Source organism: Aphelocoma coerulescens, chromosome 2, assembly GCF_041296385.1.
Source record: "Aphelocoma coerulescens isolate FSJ_1873_10779 chromosome 2, UR_Acoe_1.0, whole genome shotgun sequence".
Classification (NCBI taxonomy): Eukaryota; Metazoa; Chordata; class Aves; order Passeriformes; family Corvidae; genus Aphelocoma; species Aphelocoma coerulescens.
In genome coordinates, this window is record NC_091015.1 from 121,557,930 (window position 1) to 121,576,746 (window position 18,817).

The following is an 18,817-nucleotide window of genomic DNA, read 5'->3' on the forward strand; positions in this document are numbered from 1 at the left end:
ACAACAATTAAAGACTTAATTTAGCACTAATAGCCAGAATGCATTTTAGAAATGCCTGGCCAAATAAGTATTCCCTTGCAGCACCCCACCTGCTGGTACTGGCAGAGTAATAATAGTACCTGCAGTACTCCTCCAGTACATCCCATCTTCTTCAGACCTACAACATAAGGTGCCTATCTTACTGCCCTCCTGCTTTTCAGCTTTTTTTTTCCAGAGATCCCCACAGAATGCTGAAAAACTCTAGAAAGAATTATGTACCAGGAGTGAATGAGAGAAAAGTATAGCCAACCATGTGGATTTGGATTTGACTTGGTCCTGAGCTCTTGCCTAATTCAGAGATCGTTCAAGGTGAATCCTGAGCTTGTTTTTGGCAGCCTCTGTCCTCAACATTGAAATCCTTTGTCATGGGACAGAGAGGCCAAGATCTGAAGAGAGAGAGAGAGGGGAGGGATTGAACACCTGAGTGTTCATCAAAAAAGGACATTTTGATGAAACTTGTAGATATTTCTGTCCAGGAGAGTTTTCCTTTCCCTTTCACAGATGAACGTGAGCCAAGGTGCTTTAAGGTATCCTGCTTGACATGGCACAGGAGTGAGGAAGAGTGGTCCGTCCAAAATGATTGCTTGGGGAATTCTGAGGACAAAAGCCCAGGCTAAACCATGTGCTGGTTTTACTCCAAGAAGCCTGAAAGCACAAAATCAGGAATCCCAGAACCCCAGCAATTTATGGGTTGCACTCTAGATGTTTTTCAGGGCAGGGGTTTTCCATGCAACAGTTTCAGAGGCAACATCTGTTTTATAGAACATTCCTGTTAACAGGGCTGGGTGAGACAAGCTAACAGTGCTGTGGTACAAGTTCTGGGCACTGATAGGTAAACACTCTTATTTGGCACATTTTTAGATAGGTAAACACTCTTATTTGGTACATTTTTATTTCAGACAAGTGGTTTCTTTGCATGTGAATCCCCGACCAAAGTCTATTCATTGTAAGAACTGACAGAAGTGAAACTAAGTGAAGGAAAGCAGATGGCTGAAACATGTTGAAAAGAATCAATAGGCCCAGCTCTGATGCATCGATATTTTGGTGTGGACACATTCAGAATTGATGTTTAAATGTCAGCTGGGCCCAATTTGCAGCATTTCAAAGCTGCCTTTGTGTTTTGAATGCAGCAGGACTGAAGGTCAGAAGTTTTGCTAAGTATTTGAATCCAATGATACATTTTGCAAACATTCATTTTTATTAGAAAATATATTCTTTTATCTTGTTCCACTGGTAGTAGCCAAGGTGGAAGAACATAGAGCAGGCATAAGTTCAAAGCTTGGTCAAAGGACACAGTTGCTTATGCTATCTTGACTCTAACACTCCTGTTATTGCTCCTGAAAAACTAGATAGCTTCAAGTCTGATTTTTTCCAGTGTAGAATTATATTATACTAATAAGTTCCTTTCTGTCTGAATGCATAAAGATACTGTGGCAAATAAAACTCTTCACTGAGTTGGTTGGTTTTGATGTGTGCATCTTTTGTAGTAGAAAGAAGACTGTGTGGCTATTTAAGGGAAAGTGTTGATGGCACAGTAAAGAAGAACATAAAAGATATGTATTTCCTTTTTAATGCTGTACATTTTAATTATCAGGATTTCAATTAGTACAATGTAGCAAAGTCTCTTTAGAACTAACAGAAATGTGCATTTAAACCATCTGAAGAGTTAATTATGAACCTTAAAATGAGGTAGAAACAAGAGCTACATGAAATTATATTAAGAAATATTCAGTGTATCAACACTCAGAACAGTTTGTTTTTTAAATCTATTTAAAGATGTTTTTAGCCTTTTCATGGTTACAGAACAATATTTTGGACCTGCAGAAATCATAGTTCAGTTGTACATTTCACAAACCTGAGCAAAGTCCTCCCTTCTTCACACACAGTAGGGACTTTGGGAAGTAGTAATTGAAATTTAGGCAAAAAGGATGTTATGAATGGGATTTTGCTAAGTAAATTCAAAGGGACAGTTTTAAACTCACTCTAACTGAAGCACATGTCAGTGTGTGCCACTGTGGTGGCATTCACTGTGTGCTTTGCAGAGGAGCAAAGGACTGCATGAACAAGACTAGTCAGGATGGGCAAGTCAGGCTTCAGAGCTGTTAATAGGCTACAGTTCCCTTGAAATTAGTAGGACTGGAGGGTGTTCAGAGTTGTTCAAGAGAGTTGCATTTATTTTCATCTCAGCTACATTGCATTCTATGAGTGACAGATGTGTGGCAAAATAGGGTACTGAAATTTTACTTTCAGTTCTGAACTGTGAAGATAGAACAATGCTTGTCACATTTCAAAAAGGCTACAAAGGAATATCCTAAACAGTTAACAGAGGCACTAGAAGGAAACAAAATAGAAGAGCTTTGAAAAAAAAAAAAGAGAAAAAAAATCCACCTATATTTATATCTGTAAAACAAGGAATCTTCAGAACTTTCTGAGTAATAGAGGAAAAGAATTATCTCAAAATCCCAGGCAGAAAAATGACTGAAATTGTGTTTTATTTTGAAGAAAATCTTGGATGTACTTCTGTTGAGCAGAAGATTCTGTTTGTGAGGAGGGGGCTAGGAGACACACTGGAGGAAAACATTCCCAGCTTGCATGACACAGTCAGGATGGGTTGTCTGGAGGATCAGAATAGGATACAATTATGAAATCATCCAGACATGAAGGTCAGCTTGTCCAAAGGTCATGTAAGCAGGATAGTGGTTAGGAATCAAGCAGGCAGGCAGCTAACAGGCCACAAAACCAAAACCAAATCCAAACTGAGATTTAAACTCCCTTGTAACAGAAAAAAAAAAAAAAAAAAAGAAAAAAAAAGAAAAAGAAAAAAAGAAGCAGCATTTAAAAGTTACTTTAGGATTTGGTAGCTTGATATTTGAGTACTAGAGTAAAATATGGAGATTCAGTATGCTCTGAATAATATCTAATTAAATCAAAGATGCAGGAATGGAAACATACCATGAGATACCCTCTCTGGAGAAAGCTGGGTCCTTCAAAGAGGTCTTTCAGTGTTACTGTGAATCATTCACGGGGGAAGATGTACTTTATTTAGGAGCCTTCAAGAGTTAAAAGAAATTACATGCCATGTTTTCCTTGTCTACTTACAATTACTTAGCAAACACAGAGGTCTTTCTTGTCCTCATTTATTCTGTGTAAGAGGAAAGAATAATTAAGTAGAGCTCTGAAAAACCAAAATAAAAGAAAACAGGATCAACTTCATTGCCATGTGCCCCATTCAGACCTTAGAGGCATGTTATGTCTCTAATATTGTGAAAGAAAACTTCATTCACAAAGACCCTCTCGACTTTCTTGGAATGACATTTTACTTGTGGTGATTTTTAGCGGCTGGTTCGTTGGCTTGTTTGTTTGTTTTCATCAGAGGAGTCTGCTAAAGCATATTGACTTAACACAAAGTCACCTTGGTATCAGTTGCAATAGCCCCCAAAGCAGTGCTTGGATTTGCAGCCCTAACTGGCTTTGTGTTCTGATGCTTTTTTAAGGCTTGTGGAAGTTAAAGTTGAATCAGTCCTTAACACCACTAACCATGCACCTACTTCTTGATCTTAACTATTTGAAACATAACATTCTCTATCATTTCTCCCTCAGTCTTTAAAAAACAGTCTTATCCCCTACCCTCATATTCCTGTTAGATTTTGTGATTAACAGTCCACAGCCTTGAGTTTATGACTGTGGAGGCCCCCCCATAGCACGGGAGTCTCAATAATGCCACTTAATCCGTGTGTGCTCCCCGCACTGTGCACAAAGGGGAGACTTCATCCCCCAGGGTTATCTCAGCAATATCTTCCACAGACACATCCCTTCTTTAAAAGAAGAAAGGATCTACCTTTTTATCCAGCTTAACTTTGTCTAGACAACAAATGCAGCCAGGTTTTGTACAGCTGATTTATCTTCCCCAGCTGACTAAGCTAGAGTGAATGTGATTCACAAAGCTTTCCATTTTATCCCATGTTTGTCTTTCAAACTTCTCTGGCTGCTTAACTATGCTTGTACCTGGAAACCTGGGGAGCTCTAAGCAGCTATCCCACTCCACAGGCTGAATGCCAGTCACCTCAGGAGGGATACACTGGTGGTAAAATGACACTTTGGAGAGTTTTATGGGTAACATGCAGCGCAGATGATGCAGATTATTTTCTATTTCAGAAGTTCTTATTGTTTCTTCATGTTTTATCTGCAGTTTACCTGTAGCTTATACAACGTAAGTGGGTTTACAGCTCAGGATAGGTGTTTTTCTGCACTCTTATTAATTTAAAGAAATAAATATCTTGATGAGAATGACCTTCATTATACTTCAGACCTGATCATTGCTCCCTGTGGGCTCCATTACCTCAGTGAAAGCCAAAGACAAAGTTCACTCAATAATTAGAGGGACTGGAGTTGTTCTGGTCTGAGAACCTGACACCCCTGCTGTGCTGAATGGCAGTGTACAGATGAGGGATTCAAGAGCTAAGAGACCAAACTAAATTAAGGCTGCCAAAGGTCTGCCTTATGCATCAACTTGCTAATAAGGTGGGGGGACAACAAAAAATGAGTGATCCTTCTCCTAAGTAGTCTTAAATCATTCCCATTTAGGAAATGCTCAAACAGGTTATGCTAGCTTTTGTTTGCAATTCAAACCGACAGTAAGATAAAATGAATGTATAATAAAAAATATTGTTGTGTGTCAACTGACATGTCTAGTACTCATCCAACAAAACTTGTTGTATTTTTCTGTGCAACCACCTGTTTAGAAAAGACATTATATGTAAGAAATGGTTATCATATACAATATGTACAAATATATATTTGCACACACACGTGCATGTAAGTACGTATGTGTGCACATATCTGAACTAATCAGTGCATAGCAAGAGTACTTATTACAAAGAGCAGACCTATTACTATTAAATTCATGGACAAAATTTGTGTTTTAAACATTTCCCTTCTACATTACCACCAACTCCTGCTGTGAAGGACTATCTGGAAGTATGACCCACAGACAGCCTGTCCTACAAGTGTCCCATATACCAGTTCAGGGCCCAGGACAGCTCCTGTGATACAGGGTTTGTCCGAGTATCTCACAGAAAGGCGGCATTCAGCTTGGATTTTTGGGAAAACTTGAAGGCATATATAGATATAACTGAGAATTAGAGGCCAACAATGAATGAAGATGCTTAAAATGGAACTTTGGTGGACTTCGTTCAATGCTGCCCTGCTAGTGAGTAACACAGCACATGACTAGCTGTGATGGGGCTGTCTTGGTTTCATTTCAGGTGAGAAAGAGTTGATTTTCTTCCTAGTAGCTGGTACAGTGCTGTGTTTTGGGTTTTGTATGAGAATAATGGGGATGATGTTTTTTGTAGTTAAACAGAGCTTACTCTAAGTCAAAGACTTCTTGGTTTCCCATGCTCTGCCAGAAAGCAGGTGCACAAGAAGCTGTGAGGGAGTGTGGCCAGGACTGCTGCCCTGAGCTGGCCAAAGGGATATGCCACACCACAGAATGCCACACCCAATACATAAACTGGGGGAGTTGGCTGGGATGGACTGATCACTGTTCAGGGGAGGGCTGACATCACTCAGCAGGTGGTGAGCAGTTGTACTGTGCATCACTTGCTCCTCTCAGGTGTTTTTCCTTTCTTTCCTTTTGATAGCTATTATTATTGGCAGTAGTGTTTTTATATTATTATAATTATAATTATTATTATTATTATTATTATTGCTGCTGCTGTTGCTATATTTTATTTTGTTTCAATTATTAAACTGTTCCTATCACAACCCATGAAGTTTGCTTTTTTTTCTGATTCTTCTCCCCACCAGTGGATGGGGTGGGAGTGAGTGAGTGGCTGTGTGGTACTTAGTTGCCAGCTGGGGTTAAACCATGATGTGTGCTGGGCGATAGTGGTTAACTTTGTGGCTTCCATGGCCTTTCACAACATTTTATTCTCTGGAACAACTCTGCTTACTTTTCGGCTTCCAGCATCTGTTTTTGTTAGCATCCAGTTATGGCATCTGGCCCACCTGCAATCCCAAAACCAGGAGGAGCTACTGCATTCTATCTGAAAGTGCTCTTGATGCATACCAATCCGTATCAGCTGTGGAGGGCACTTTCCAAAATGTGATTCAGGCCATTTCATTTTTAATACATGTTTTTAAGCACCCCAGTTTCCCAAAGAGTATATTAACAACCAACCCCTTCATTAGGTGTCCCCAGGGAGGGAAGTAGGAAGGTGAGGCTGCCTTTCATCTCTGCTTTTGAAGCAGTGTGTCTGTGTGGAGGAGAATGTCAGGATATTCCATTGACTTTTCCAGCTTGTCCTTTCGAATCATATTTCTAACTGCGGGGAAGCAACCAGCAGAGCCAGTCTCAGATACATGAACGGTGGGTGTCTGTCTCTCTGGGTTCCCTGAGGAGCCCAGCCTCCTCTCATCTGAGGGCACGAGGGTCCTGGGCAGGCAGGAGGGGTGAGTCATTTGATTATGCCCTTCTATTTCAGCTTTGCAAGGGATTAGAGCAGAGCATAGTGGTATTGGGGAAAGAGGTGGAACTGTGAAGGCACACAGGACAGAAAGGCAAAGTTCACATTCCAGTAGTGCTGTCTTGAGCAACCCTCACCTCTTAATTTATTTCCTTCCACAACAGCCCTTCTTTTCACTGTTATTTATGCCGGTTCAATTTTCAAGTGGGAGAAATTCCTCTATCCAAGCAGCAAGAAGCAAGAGTGCCTGGAAAAGTGAGGGTGTGGTGGGGAATAAATAGCAGTAGGAAAGGAAGGTAGATGGCAACTCTAAAAACCATCTTAAACCTCACTGCTGCTGAACAAAAAGCTATTAGCAGAGGGTGCCATTAATTGTTGACATCATGACAGCAAATGTCTTCTTGATTCTCCACCTAGTTTTTTTCCATCTTTCCTGTTCTTGGATACAGCTCCTTGGCTTGTTTCTCTTCTTTGTCATTTTGCCAGCCTCTTTTTGGATCCTGTGCTTAGAGGTGTGTTTCATGCTATGGTCACCAAGGCCATGGGATTATTCCTGCCGTTCTGTGACACCTTGGCATATTATATGAGCAGAAGGAGTCCCCTCCTGCATTTTTTTTTCTTCCTGGTGGAGGTTATCCGTCTGCTGTGGGGTCTCTGACACATTCAATGCTGTTGGGTGTTTCAGAGCCACCTGTTGGTCCTGTCTGGGGACCAAGCTGTCACCAGCCTCCACCTACTCCTGTTTGCATGGCTGTGGGTGAGGCAAGAGAAGCAGAATGTACAATGTGTTAATAGGAAATTTATACCATATTTGACAGCATTACTCTATTGATGGCTGCCAAGAATATGACTGGCATAACTTTCTTGGGTCTTTCTCTGATTTCAGATGTAAATTTGATATGTGTTCAGGCAAGCACATATTCAGGAGAATTTAAAAGAAGAATTTATTCCATATATAGCTGTATTACAAGTATTTACTCTGCTGAATTGAATTCTAACCATCTTCACAATTTCTCTTTTTTTAATGTAAGTAATCACCTATAGCAAAGCAACTATTTATAGGAATTGGAAATTTTAAAATCTGTGAACTTCCAAGAAATTTACTCCCATGTTCCTGTTTAGTAAATTAAAGAGAAACCAGATAAGAGACACCTATATAACTGAGGGTGAAAACCACACACCTCTGTTAAAATCTCTGGTTAGTAATAGGAACAGTAATTTTTTAAATGTTTTTTTGTTCTAACACATGGCACTGGGATCCTATTGCAATGAACAATTTGAACCAAACATCTCCCCACCCCAGCCCTCTTTTATAAAGAACACTGTGCCTTCTTACTGTCAAATTCTAGAAATGTTGCCTTACAGGCATGTTACACCACCACTCCAGCTAATTCTTAAATGTAGTGTGTGTTAATACTCTGGGATAGTGCTTTCACTTTTGAAAGAGAAAATTTTTGCAGGAAAAAAAGGCAGCTAGGTAGGTTGACAGGAATTACATCTCTCTATTTGCTTTTGTAAGCACCTTACTCTAGCATATTGTGGCATCAAATGTGCACATATTCTCTGTTTGCAGTTTTTCGTACTTGATATGTGCTTTGTCTTGGCAAATTTCTACAGTCCCTCTTGATGGAGGATGGAGTACTGACATAGTTTAAGTAAATATGTGATATATTAGTGTCCATCATTGCTTTGACTACTGAAAAACACACAAACTGCCTCACTTCTTTGTGTTCTACAGGCAACATGGAAACATAAAAAAATATAGTTAGACAGCAGAGAAGAAAAGTCTCAAAAATAATAACTTTGGATTTTAAAAAAATTATGTATTAGAAGTTTTCTTCTTTGCACAGAATGAGTGATAATGAAAAAAATAGCAAAGAAGCAGTGGAATGGAGAAGCCAAGGTGAAATGGAGTCCTGAGCCCCTTTGCTACCACATGTCCAGGTAAAAGACTGCTTTATTTTCCAAGATGAGGTCAGCTTCATTATTTGCTTGCTCTGAGTCAGAGATCAGCTGTAGAAATACTGGTGTGCCTGGCAGAAAGGAGTCAAAGGAGCACAAAGCAGCAGGGTGACAAAGTGGCATACTGGCTCCTGGACTGAGTTAACGTCACACAGGGCTGCATGACAGCATGTAAAAAAGGAAATGCAAGAACTGCAGGGAGCAGGGAACTCTTCAGAGGACTAAGGGTCCAGTGCCTCTGAGCTTTTCTTAAAAAAATAATGAAACAATGAAGAAAAAGATACAGTAGCAGAAAGCACTGAAAGTTGAAGGATTGCTTAACTCCAAAGCTATATCATTAGAAAACAGGTTGAGAGAAAGGGGAAACATCAAGGACTAGAAAAGGAAGGCTGGGGAAGGGGGAGAGGGAAGACAGAAAATTGTGGATGACATCTCGCAGTCTGAGAAGAAACAAAAAAAATTATTGTTGCTTCCCAGTCAGTCACCAGGACAACAGCAGATTGAATTTGGAGCTGCCTGTAATAATTTATAACTACTTTGTCTTGGTTGGATTATTATGTTGCTTTTCCTGCTTTTGTTGGATTCATTAGCTTGGCAGAGCTTCCACCAGAAGGGCAAGGTAAAGGGAGAAGAAAGGGGAACTTTTGGAGAAATTTGGATCTACAAAACTGTGATATGAAAATACTGGTAAACTTATCACTCTTGTGATTGAAATTTTGAACACCTTTTGTGCTGTGATCTTTTCCCAGGGTTAAGAGAGGTACACACAAAGAGAAGTGACAATGACATCCTTTGCTGCTGTACAAGGACCTTCTGCTCCCTGTGTCCACTGTTGATCTTAAGCACCCAAAAAGAAAGTCCAAGAATGTGCTGGGATCTGGTAGGACCCCTTGGCCCTGACAGCCTGCTGGAAGGAGAATTGTAGTGTTTGCACCACTGGAGAGCAGGGTGGCAGGCCCAGAGCCTGTGGAGGTGGGACGTGTTAGTGGAGCTGAAGCGTGGTCCTGCAGAAGTTGTGTCTGGTATGTTTTGAAGGCAGGAATGACCAGGATAATGGGGAAGCTGCAAACAGCTGTCTGAAAAGACCAGTTCAAAAAGTAACCTAGCAGTGGCATAGCAGAGATGGACAAGCATCAGGCAACATGCTGCACTTAGCACTTCAGCTGTAGGATGGAGAGATGGAGAGTGGCAGTGAGGGAGGGTGCCCTTTCACAGCAGGCAAACAGCTGAGTGACAAAAATCCTGTTAGTCCATTCCTGCTGCGATATCCACACCTCTTAGGGGCAAAGATTGTAAACTGAACACACAGGCAAATTCCTCACCATATGGTCTAATTTCCTTTGGAACCAGTGTGTAGAGAAATGCAGAAGAAACCATCCTACAGCATGAAAATAAAATGCAGTGTTATGGCACTGGACCTTTAAGGCTTGCTTTTTCAGAAGCGAAAGGTTTTATAGGGAATGAGCTGTCCTTCAGACTTACATTTCTGGGACACCTCAGAGACATATTAAAATTTTCAAGCAACAATTGTAAGAGGGTATTAATGGTTGCAGGGAAAACTCTTTTTACAGCTCTGAATTTTATCCTAACATGCAAGTCTTGAGCAACCAAAAAGGGGGTAGATCTGTCTGGTGTGCTCCACCTATAAACCTATCCAGCCTTGTGCCAAAATAGCCAAATTCCACCCAAGTATTTTAAAAAAACCCCAAACACCACTGATTCCTCCATCCTCACTGCATACACAAGTTTTATGGTTTCATTAAAGTGACAAATGCGAGGAAGGAGCAGTTTGGTATGTGTCATGCTTTGCACATTTCACTGATTTTATTACCTCTAACATTTTAAGGTGTCAGGGTAGAAAACATCCTGTCCCTGTGCATACAAAGGACTTGTTTAATATGATGGTTTCTGAACAGCTGGAATTAGGGCACGCCCCACACAAATGTATTTATGCAAATAACTCAGTATTGTAGCCTAACTGTTTGGGTTGAAGCATCCATTTATATGCCTGTATTTTTCTTGACTTGTAGCTTTCCCTCCCAAAGATATTATGGCAGACCTCTCTTTCCCCCCTAGGCTGGGGTCAGCTGAGAACACTGTTTTAGGATTATAGTAAATAAACTTACAGAAAACATAAACAAGAAAAAGAAATGGCAACTCTGAGCCATGCATCATTTTTCCTTCACTTTTTCTTTCTCCCTACAGCTATTACTATAGTCCTTTATGAACCCCAAATGCTCCTTGCTCTTCTGTGGCAAGCACTTTGTGAATTGTTTATTAGCTTGGAAACTGTTTCTGTCTCTCAGGACAGGTGTCAGTAGAAGATATCCGGGACGAATACTCTGTGAAGAAAGTACCTTTATGCCTTAGGAATCAATGAGCTATTCCAAATGATCCAGCGCTCTGAACCATGCTGAACTGAAGACCAGCAAATGTTACCTTCCATCTCTTCCAGACACTTTAGCGCTGTCTTCATTATCATCTTCTGTTCTCCCTTGCCAATTCTCTCAGCAGTTTGCCTCCTGTGCTACACACCAGCTGACAGATGTATCCTTTTCATTTCACATAGTCTTAAAGCCTTGGGCACTGCTTTCTGGAGATATTTATACAGCTCTGGGACCCAGAGTCTGGGAAAGTAGTTTGTACTGAATATTTGTTACATGTTCTACAAGATCCCACACACTATTATTTTGCATAGAGTAAAACAGCAACAAAAAAAAGCTGATGCTTTTGTGTGTATTTTGTATGAAAAGCAAACAGTGCACCTTGCTGACAGTACACCTCATTCTGACAGTCTTTCAAAGTTATCCTCCGTAACAACATGAATTACATGACTAAAAATTTTCACATACGCCACAGTGCCTTCAGAACCTACCTGTCACCAAGTTTCTTCATTTCCCAGAAGCAAATAGAATAGGAGAATATCTTCCTTCTGCTCTCCACAAGATGTTTCTTGTGTCCTTAACTCAAACACTGGTAGAGGAAGGACATTTTTAGGCAACAAAACACACCACTGAGTCTGTCCCCTGACATTAGTCAGCAAGAGAAATACTTATGTGCTGATTCTGCTGTTGTAATTTCTTCCTCTTATTTTAGTCAACACAGGACAAAGTGTGGAACTGAAATAAAAATCAGTTGGTTTTATGTTGAAATTCTCTTTATGTGCATTTCACTTTCAGCATACCTTATAGATATGTTAGCTATCTATTGAAAAACCATCTCCTGGCTCTGCCAGAAGAAGGTGTCAGAATTTGAAGGGTTTTTTGCCAAGTGCTTTACCACTGTTTTCTCATTTAGATGGTCTGCTAGAAAAAGCGATAAACATAGAATATCTGAAAAATGCCACAGCAGAACCCTTAAGGTAAACCAGCTGGCCTTTGCTTCAGTTTCTAGGGCAGCATTTTAATAAACATTAGTCATGGTGATTATGGAACATTTTTATCAAGGATACATCATTTCCAGCATTATCCCATTTTTGAGTCTATATTAGCATAATAACTTGTGTTATTAGTATAATTTGAGACGTTTTAAGGACATGGCTGGAGAATAAGAAGCTCAGGCTGGAAAGCCTCTGATTGCCAGTTGCTTGTCTTGCTTGCCAGGGCCAATTAACATAATTCTTCCATTTTCGCCTTTGTTTGACTTATCAAAATACGAATGTGCAGCAGACTTTCAGAATCACTTAGGCTCCTTGTTCAGGCTTTAGAAGCACATAGCAACGCGAAGCACATTCATGCAGATTAAGTGCTCTTTGGAGTATTAGAAACCACTTAATCTGTATAAATATGCTTCAGGTTGCTCAGCTTTTACAACACCTTGAGAAGGAACTGCAGTGGTTCAGAAAAGCTTGTGATGCATTATTTAAAAGAAGATATATAATCCATGATACGTTTATCTTCCAAGTGACGATTGTCAGAATCATTGTTTATATTTTTATATTTTGGACTTCATTGCACTGTGTCAGTGCAAGTGACAAAGGGAATTTCCTATTATATACTCTATTACTTTCAAAATTCTGGTTTTATCACTGTTGATTTAGAAGATAAGCATGAGAGATGCATAAGTACTGAGCAATTTTACTTTACAAATTCATGCAGCAGGCAGAATTTACATTTTTAAACAGAAAAAGGTAAAAAGTATTTATTTTCTCACTGAGTTAATATGTTATTCCATGCCTAAAAAGACCTTGTTATTTCCATGGACTCTAATTTTCATTTTCAGTAGAGCTGAAAAGTATGAGGTATGAGACGGGACTAAGAACATCATATTGTGATGTGAGATATTTTGCTTCTGGGGTTTACAGTGTCATTTAGTCTAATAACTCTTCATAGTATAGTTTAATTATTGCCAAAAATAGAAAGCATGGTTGCATTGTGCAGCTTTCCCAGAGGATGTCTTATGTGTCCTGAGATAAATCTAAGCTCTATATTTAATATATGTGCAACTGTAACTGTGTCGTATTCTGAAATCCCTTGTTAGACAAATGCTTGCAGCAGCCATTAATAATTGGAGGGTAACCCAGACAAGACAGCATTCATCTTAAAATGCTGACCCCAAAGAAGTAAATAAGACATTTTCAGACTGCATGTCCTCACGAAGAGCTGATTTCAATATATGGAATTCCATTTTTTTGTGAAAACTCGGGACTTTCAGCATCAATAAATACCTATTATGGGAAAAAACCTATGCTGTGTTTGATCTCAAGGGATGATTTAGTAACTGCCTCTCTTCCCCACTTGTACCTCTGGGGCTATTTGCCCCCTGAGTTGGTGGACAGCATCCTTCCCAGCTGTGGCAGATAAATGCCAGCTGCTGGAAGCAACTGCCATATGCTCTACCCTTCACCAGTGAGCTTCTTCATCTGCTGAGGAGGCACCACTGCAAGCAAACACATCCAGGTTCATTGCTCCTGGAGATTATCCTAGATGGGCCATAATGTCCACAGTGGTTTATATTCAGGTCCCAGAGGAGGACTTCCTTTGCCACTGCCATCATAACCTCACTGTAGTTGCAGTGGCAGCTCCCAGGGCTGATGTTTCTGGCCCTGATACCTGAATGGAGATGGGGGGAGCAGGGGAATTCTTATTTTCAGGCTGAAGACTCCACTGAAAGATGTTTAGTAACACAAATGGGACTTGCAAAGGGCAGAAGAAGGCCTGTTTTCTGGGGACAGAGTTGAATTTTAACCTTCCTTTTCTCCTTTCACATAAAATAACCAAGGACATGACTTTAGTTGAGAAAGAAACTGTTGTGTGTCTGCTCTGGTCATTTCACTGTCCCTGTAATGAAATTTTTTGTTTTACAGATATTTGCAATTTTTTTTTTTTTTTTTTTGGTAAGAATTCCAAATATTCTCTTTTGTAAAAATAAATCTAAAGAAATTACATAGAAGCTTTGGAAATTCTGATATTTTGCTGTGATGGTAGTATCCAACTGAAATAAACTAAAGCTGGTGGGTAAGGCTTCTCAAATAAATTCAAAATGGATTAAAAAAATTCAATTAATTAATTAAATTTAATGGATTAAAAAAGAAGACTAGGAAATTAAGGAAAATTTCCTAATTTTAATCCAATTTAAGGTGCAAGTTGCATTGTTTATGAAGCGCACAAAAAATACCAATAGTTTTTCCACTGTAAGCTTGGAATGAATTCCCTAGGTTATATCCAGTGCAAACATGGAAATTTTATATGACCTCTATTGCACAGAGGTCCTTTGCCAAAAGCTCATTGCAGTAATGGGCTTTAATATTTTTTGCATTGGATTTTACTCTACTGTTGGTTTTATCATTCTTGATCTTGGCAAATGTGCTTTATTGTCTGGATCATTTAATTTTGTTAGGCAAACGTGCTTCATTTTTTAATGATAAAATGTTAGCATACTCTTCAATAATAACTGCTTTTCCTTTCAGAGCTACTGATGCATAAAGTCTAATCTTTTGTAGTTGAAGGAAGATGTTCTTTAAGAATTGATTTAGGGTCTGCCTTTGTTTTACTAATTTTTAATTACATGCAGTCAGACCTGATTAATCTGAATTAGCATGCAAAGCCCCTTTTTAGAACTAAATAAAATCAGATTAACAAGTAAAGGATACATACAAGGATGTGTTCTAAGGTTGGTTAAAAGTTAAATCCTTCTTATTCTTAAACACACAGACATTTCTGTCTGAACAGTTTATGTATTCTAATTGGGTACACAGTTTTGCTGTGTAACAGAGCTTTAATTCCTTTTGACTTTTGAGCGAAGCATCTAGGCATCAGAATAATATTATGCAATGAAATGCCTTTGCAGGGCTTTATAACTGGAACTGGACTTAACAAGATCAGTTCAGCCAATGCCCTTACGAACACGAGTGTGTTTAAAGAGGTGGCCATTATGTTGCCATTTCAGAAGTCACTTTAGTTTTAAAGAGTGGCTAATACAACCTGATATGAACTAAGAGCAGCTGCAACGAGGGTGAAGACTGCCTTTCCTCCAAGCTCTCCTCCCCTCTTGCTCTTGGCTACCCACTTATTTTGTACTGGCTTTGGTGATGGAGCTCAACACAGCACCTCAACTAAATAAAATGGCAGAACATAACCTGGGAAAACAGTGTATATGGAATTTTTCTGTTGCTAAAGCAAACTGAAGGAATTTACCTAGAGGTCAGCCAAGCACTGAGTCTGATGAGATGTAGGGGAGAGGGTAAATACCTAGTGAAGGGGCACGAAGGGGAATAGGAGGAAGGAAAGAAAAGACAGGGCAAAATCTCTGTCTTTCAGGCATTGTGGATCATTTGTCACTTCAGTCACAGTGTGGGACTGTGCTCTAAGGAGGCCAAAGTCTTCAGCTCAGCTGTGCTTGAACACCCTGTTTACCTCACAGGAGCAGTGTCAGTAAAGTCAGCTGGATTTAAGTATGTGCTTTAAGCAGAGGCAGATTTGACAATCCATTATGGGCATCCAATTAAAATGTTTTCTGACTGTGCTCTACACACATGCCCCTGCCTTTGTGGGGCCACACAACTCTCTTGGTGTTTCGCTAATAGCACCAAACCTGCTCTTTGGGCAGAGGCCACAGATATGCAGAAACCTCCTTGGAGACAACTGCCTTTTTTAATTGGTTGCAGCCTACTACTACTGAACAATTACTTTTAGTTGTAAGAACTGCACAGTATAGTAACTCATCTCTGTTTTGATGGAAAAAAATATTAAAAAGCTTTTCAAATACAATGGAAAAGGCTAGTGTAGCAGGATGTTGGTTATTTTAATTTGAAATGATAAATACACATCTAGTAGAGGACAAAAAAGCCTTTATACTTGACTAACCCATGCCCTATTTATACTACATTTTGCCGTGATGTATTTCCGTACTGTGCACAATAAAATACAAATGGCTCAAATTCATCAAGAAGGGATTAATTGGCATATAATAGGGGATCTGGCTACTATACTGGCAAGCTGCCAAAAGGAAAGATGAAAGAAGCTTGTGGAGAAGAGGACATGAAAATACACGTGAGTGCAAAAAGCCAGCAACTATAGGAATAAGTTTATGTGCAAGCTGAATCCAACTATGTGACCTGCCTTATATCAAAGAACAGTAGTGACATTATGAGATTCCCAACATGGAATTATTTCTATGAGTCATTCATATATTTAATTTTATTTAGGCTGAAACTGAATTGCTTGGGCAGACAAGTGGAGTTTTGATACGGCTGTTTGGAAGCTGTAGGAACCCAGATGAGCAGAAACCACAACCATGCTTGCATGCTGATCACATCTCTTCAAACTAAGAGACCAAACACTGCAAATTCTTAGCTCTCTGATTAGATATTTTGCTTAGCTGGGGCCTAAGTCAGGAAAACTCATTACTCTTTTCTTCTTTTTTACTTTTCTATTTTCCTTTTTCTCAAAACTATATTCTCCATTCATTTCTTATACTGCTGTAGATTTTCAACAATGATCACATTATTGGTCAAATCCAGACCCTCTTCCCCATCCCCCATCTGGAAAGAACAAACAGTTTCTTACAGTTTCTTAAAAATCTGCTGTTGCACTTATGAACTTTAGCTGTCAGGCACTTAGCTGCAATGTTTTTCAGGAGGGAATTCAAATCTGTCCATTTCAGAGCTATTCCGCTTACCCTTAATTCTCCTCCTTCATTCTGGATAAATAAAAAGATTAATTCCCACACATTCTTGAAGCTCTGCTTAGCTCTAAATTAGATCAAGTTGGGAGTTTTGCTCATTACAGCTCTTCTTCCCTGCTGGCAGAGAGACTCTTGTATTTGTCACTTGTATTCTTGCTGTCCTCCTGTCCTTACAATTCAATTGTAAATCCCGCATGACCATCATTCAACCAAAGAACAGGCTATCAGGGCTTTTGAACATGTTTCTTTCAATAAAAAGTGTACAAATAAAGGCACATTACTCCCAGGCAAACCCTTACACCGCTAATAAAGTTTTAGATGCATAGAAAATAATGCAGTTGAAAATACAGTGGAGCACAAATTTTAAATGCTGCTTATCTCATTAGAATGGCATTTCAGCATTTCAGAGTGCCAGAGTGTCGCTTCTGTTTTGTGGGTCCTCCCCTTCAGGAAGAATTACTGTCTCTCTTTATGCAGACATATTCTGCGACAACAGTTCCCACCATGTTTTTAATGCATATGTATATATATCTCAGACGCAGAAAAAGCTATACATAGGATGAATCATCTGTTTCATGAGCTCGACTGTGCTGTTGTCAGAACCCATAAAAATAATGTGACAGGCAGGCCTCAGCAGAGTGTCTATCCACCAGCTATCGTGAACACAATCAACCACCTTCAATCTTCATCATCTTGGCTGGAAACCTGCCCCTGGAAGCCCCGGGGGAATGCAGGCACGCAGGAAGCCAAAAGTTTGACAGATCTACGTTTTCAATAACCAGGAATATATGTTCCCTAGCAGACGCTTTTGAAAACACCTTGTCAGTCCCACCTTCCTGTTTATACTGAAAGAGCTCCAGGCCAAGCAATTTTGTTGATTACAGCACCAGTGTGACTGGTCAACATGATACAATCTAGAAGCACCTCTGCTTTACAAACCTTGCAACTTTTTTAATAGCATGCTGAAAGTTCATGCAGACTCCTGAGGTGCAGTATGCTCCTAAACATGAGCACACACACAGGAGGTCTCTTTCCTGCTTGTCGTTCTAGATGGCCACAGACAAGCACCACTGAACAGACTCTTCAATAGCTCAATGTGTTCGTATTATACTCAGCAAAGTCAGGTTTACATTGCTAATGTTTGGAGTTTTTTTCACGAAGTCAAATGACAAAATGGAATGGCAAAAGATGGCAGTAGGTTCTGGTCTCCTTTCACCAGAAAAAAAATAATTCAACAAGTTTTCAGAGGACTGCCCTAATTCATGTTTTTTGGGTTTTTTTTGTTTTTTTTGGTTTTTTTTAAAGGTGCTAAAATACCAGGAATGGTCAACACAGAGTGGCCAAACCACACAATATATTGGCTTACAAAATTAAGCAATTAGTCCTGTGAACAAGGAGCCAAGGAAATTATCTTAGCACTTTTATCCCTCTGTAAACACTAAGATGATTTGAGTGGCCAGTCTGGACATGGTGATTTTGATTATCACTAGATCAGTGAGACCATATTAATTTTACCATTCTCCAAAAGTGTAGGAACAATAATAAAACTACTCCTAAAACAACTTTGGAAATTCATACAAAGCTTATTTTAAAATTACAAAAAAAGTCAAAATAATGTGGAGTTCAGCTTTCAGAAAGTAAGACTTGTGTCTACTATGCAATTATGTGAAATTTTATGTGATTTTGTTTGATGAGGTTTATGATTATGTGCTTCTTAATAAATCCTTCTATATTTGCACAGCTGAGCTGAATTCCAAAGAAATTTGAATTTAGACAAAATTAGTAGGTTTTTTTACTGAAAAGCATTTATGAATGAGAACAAGAAATTGTACATATCTTTCTATTTTTCTTGAAGTATCAAGTTCATCAAGGACGTTTAACAACAGTTTAGTACATGCTTGACCTCGAGCCCTTATTTGGGCTTGAGTTTAATGATATGCAATTTCTCATTTGATCTAGACCATAAGTTGAAGCCTCTTCAAAAGTGGAGATAAATTTCCATAATGCAAATTTGCCTGAAATTCAGATAAGACACAGGCAGGTGAAATGTTACATCATGTTGACATAAAGTACATGTCTGTTTCTTCGAAGTTTTCACCTGTCAATCCCTACATCCTGGTTACCATATTCAGAGACATGGAAAAGTTCAGAAAAGGAATAATTTTCCTTTCCTAAATTTCTGTAACCTCAATTCTGCCAAAATATGAGACACAAAAGCTGTTTGA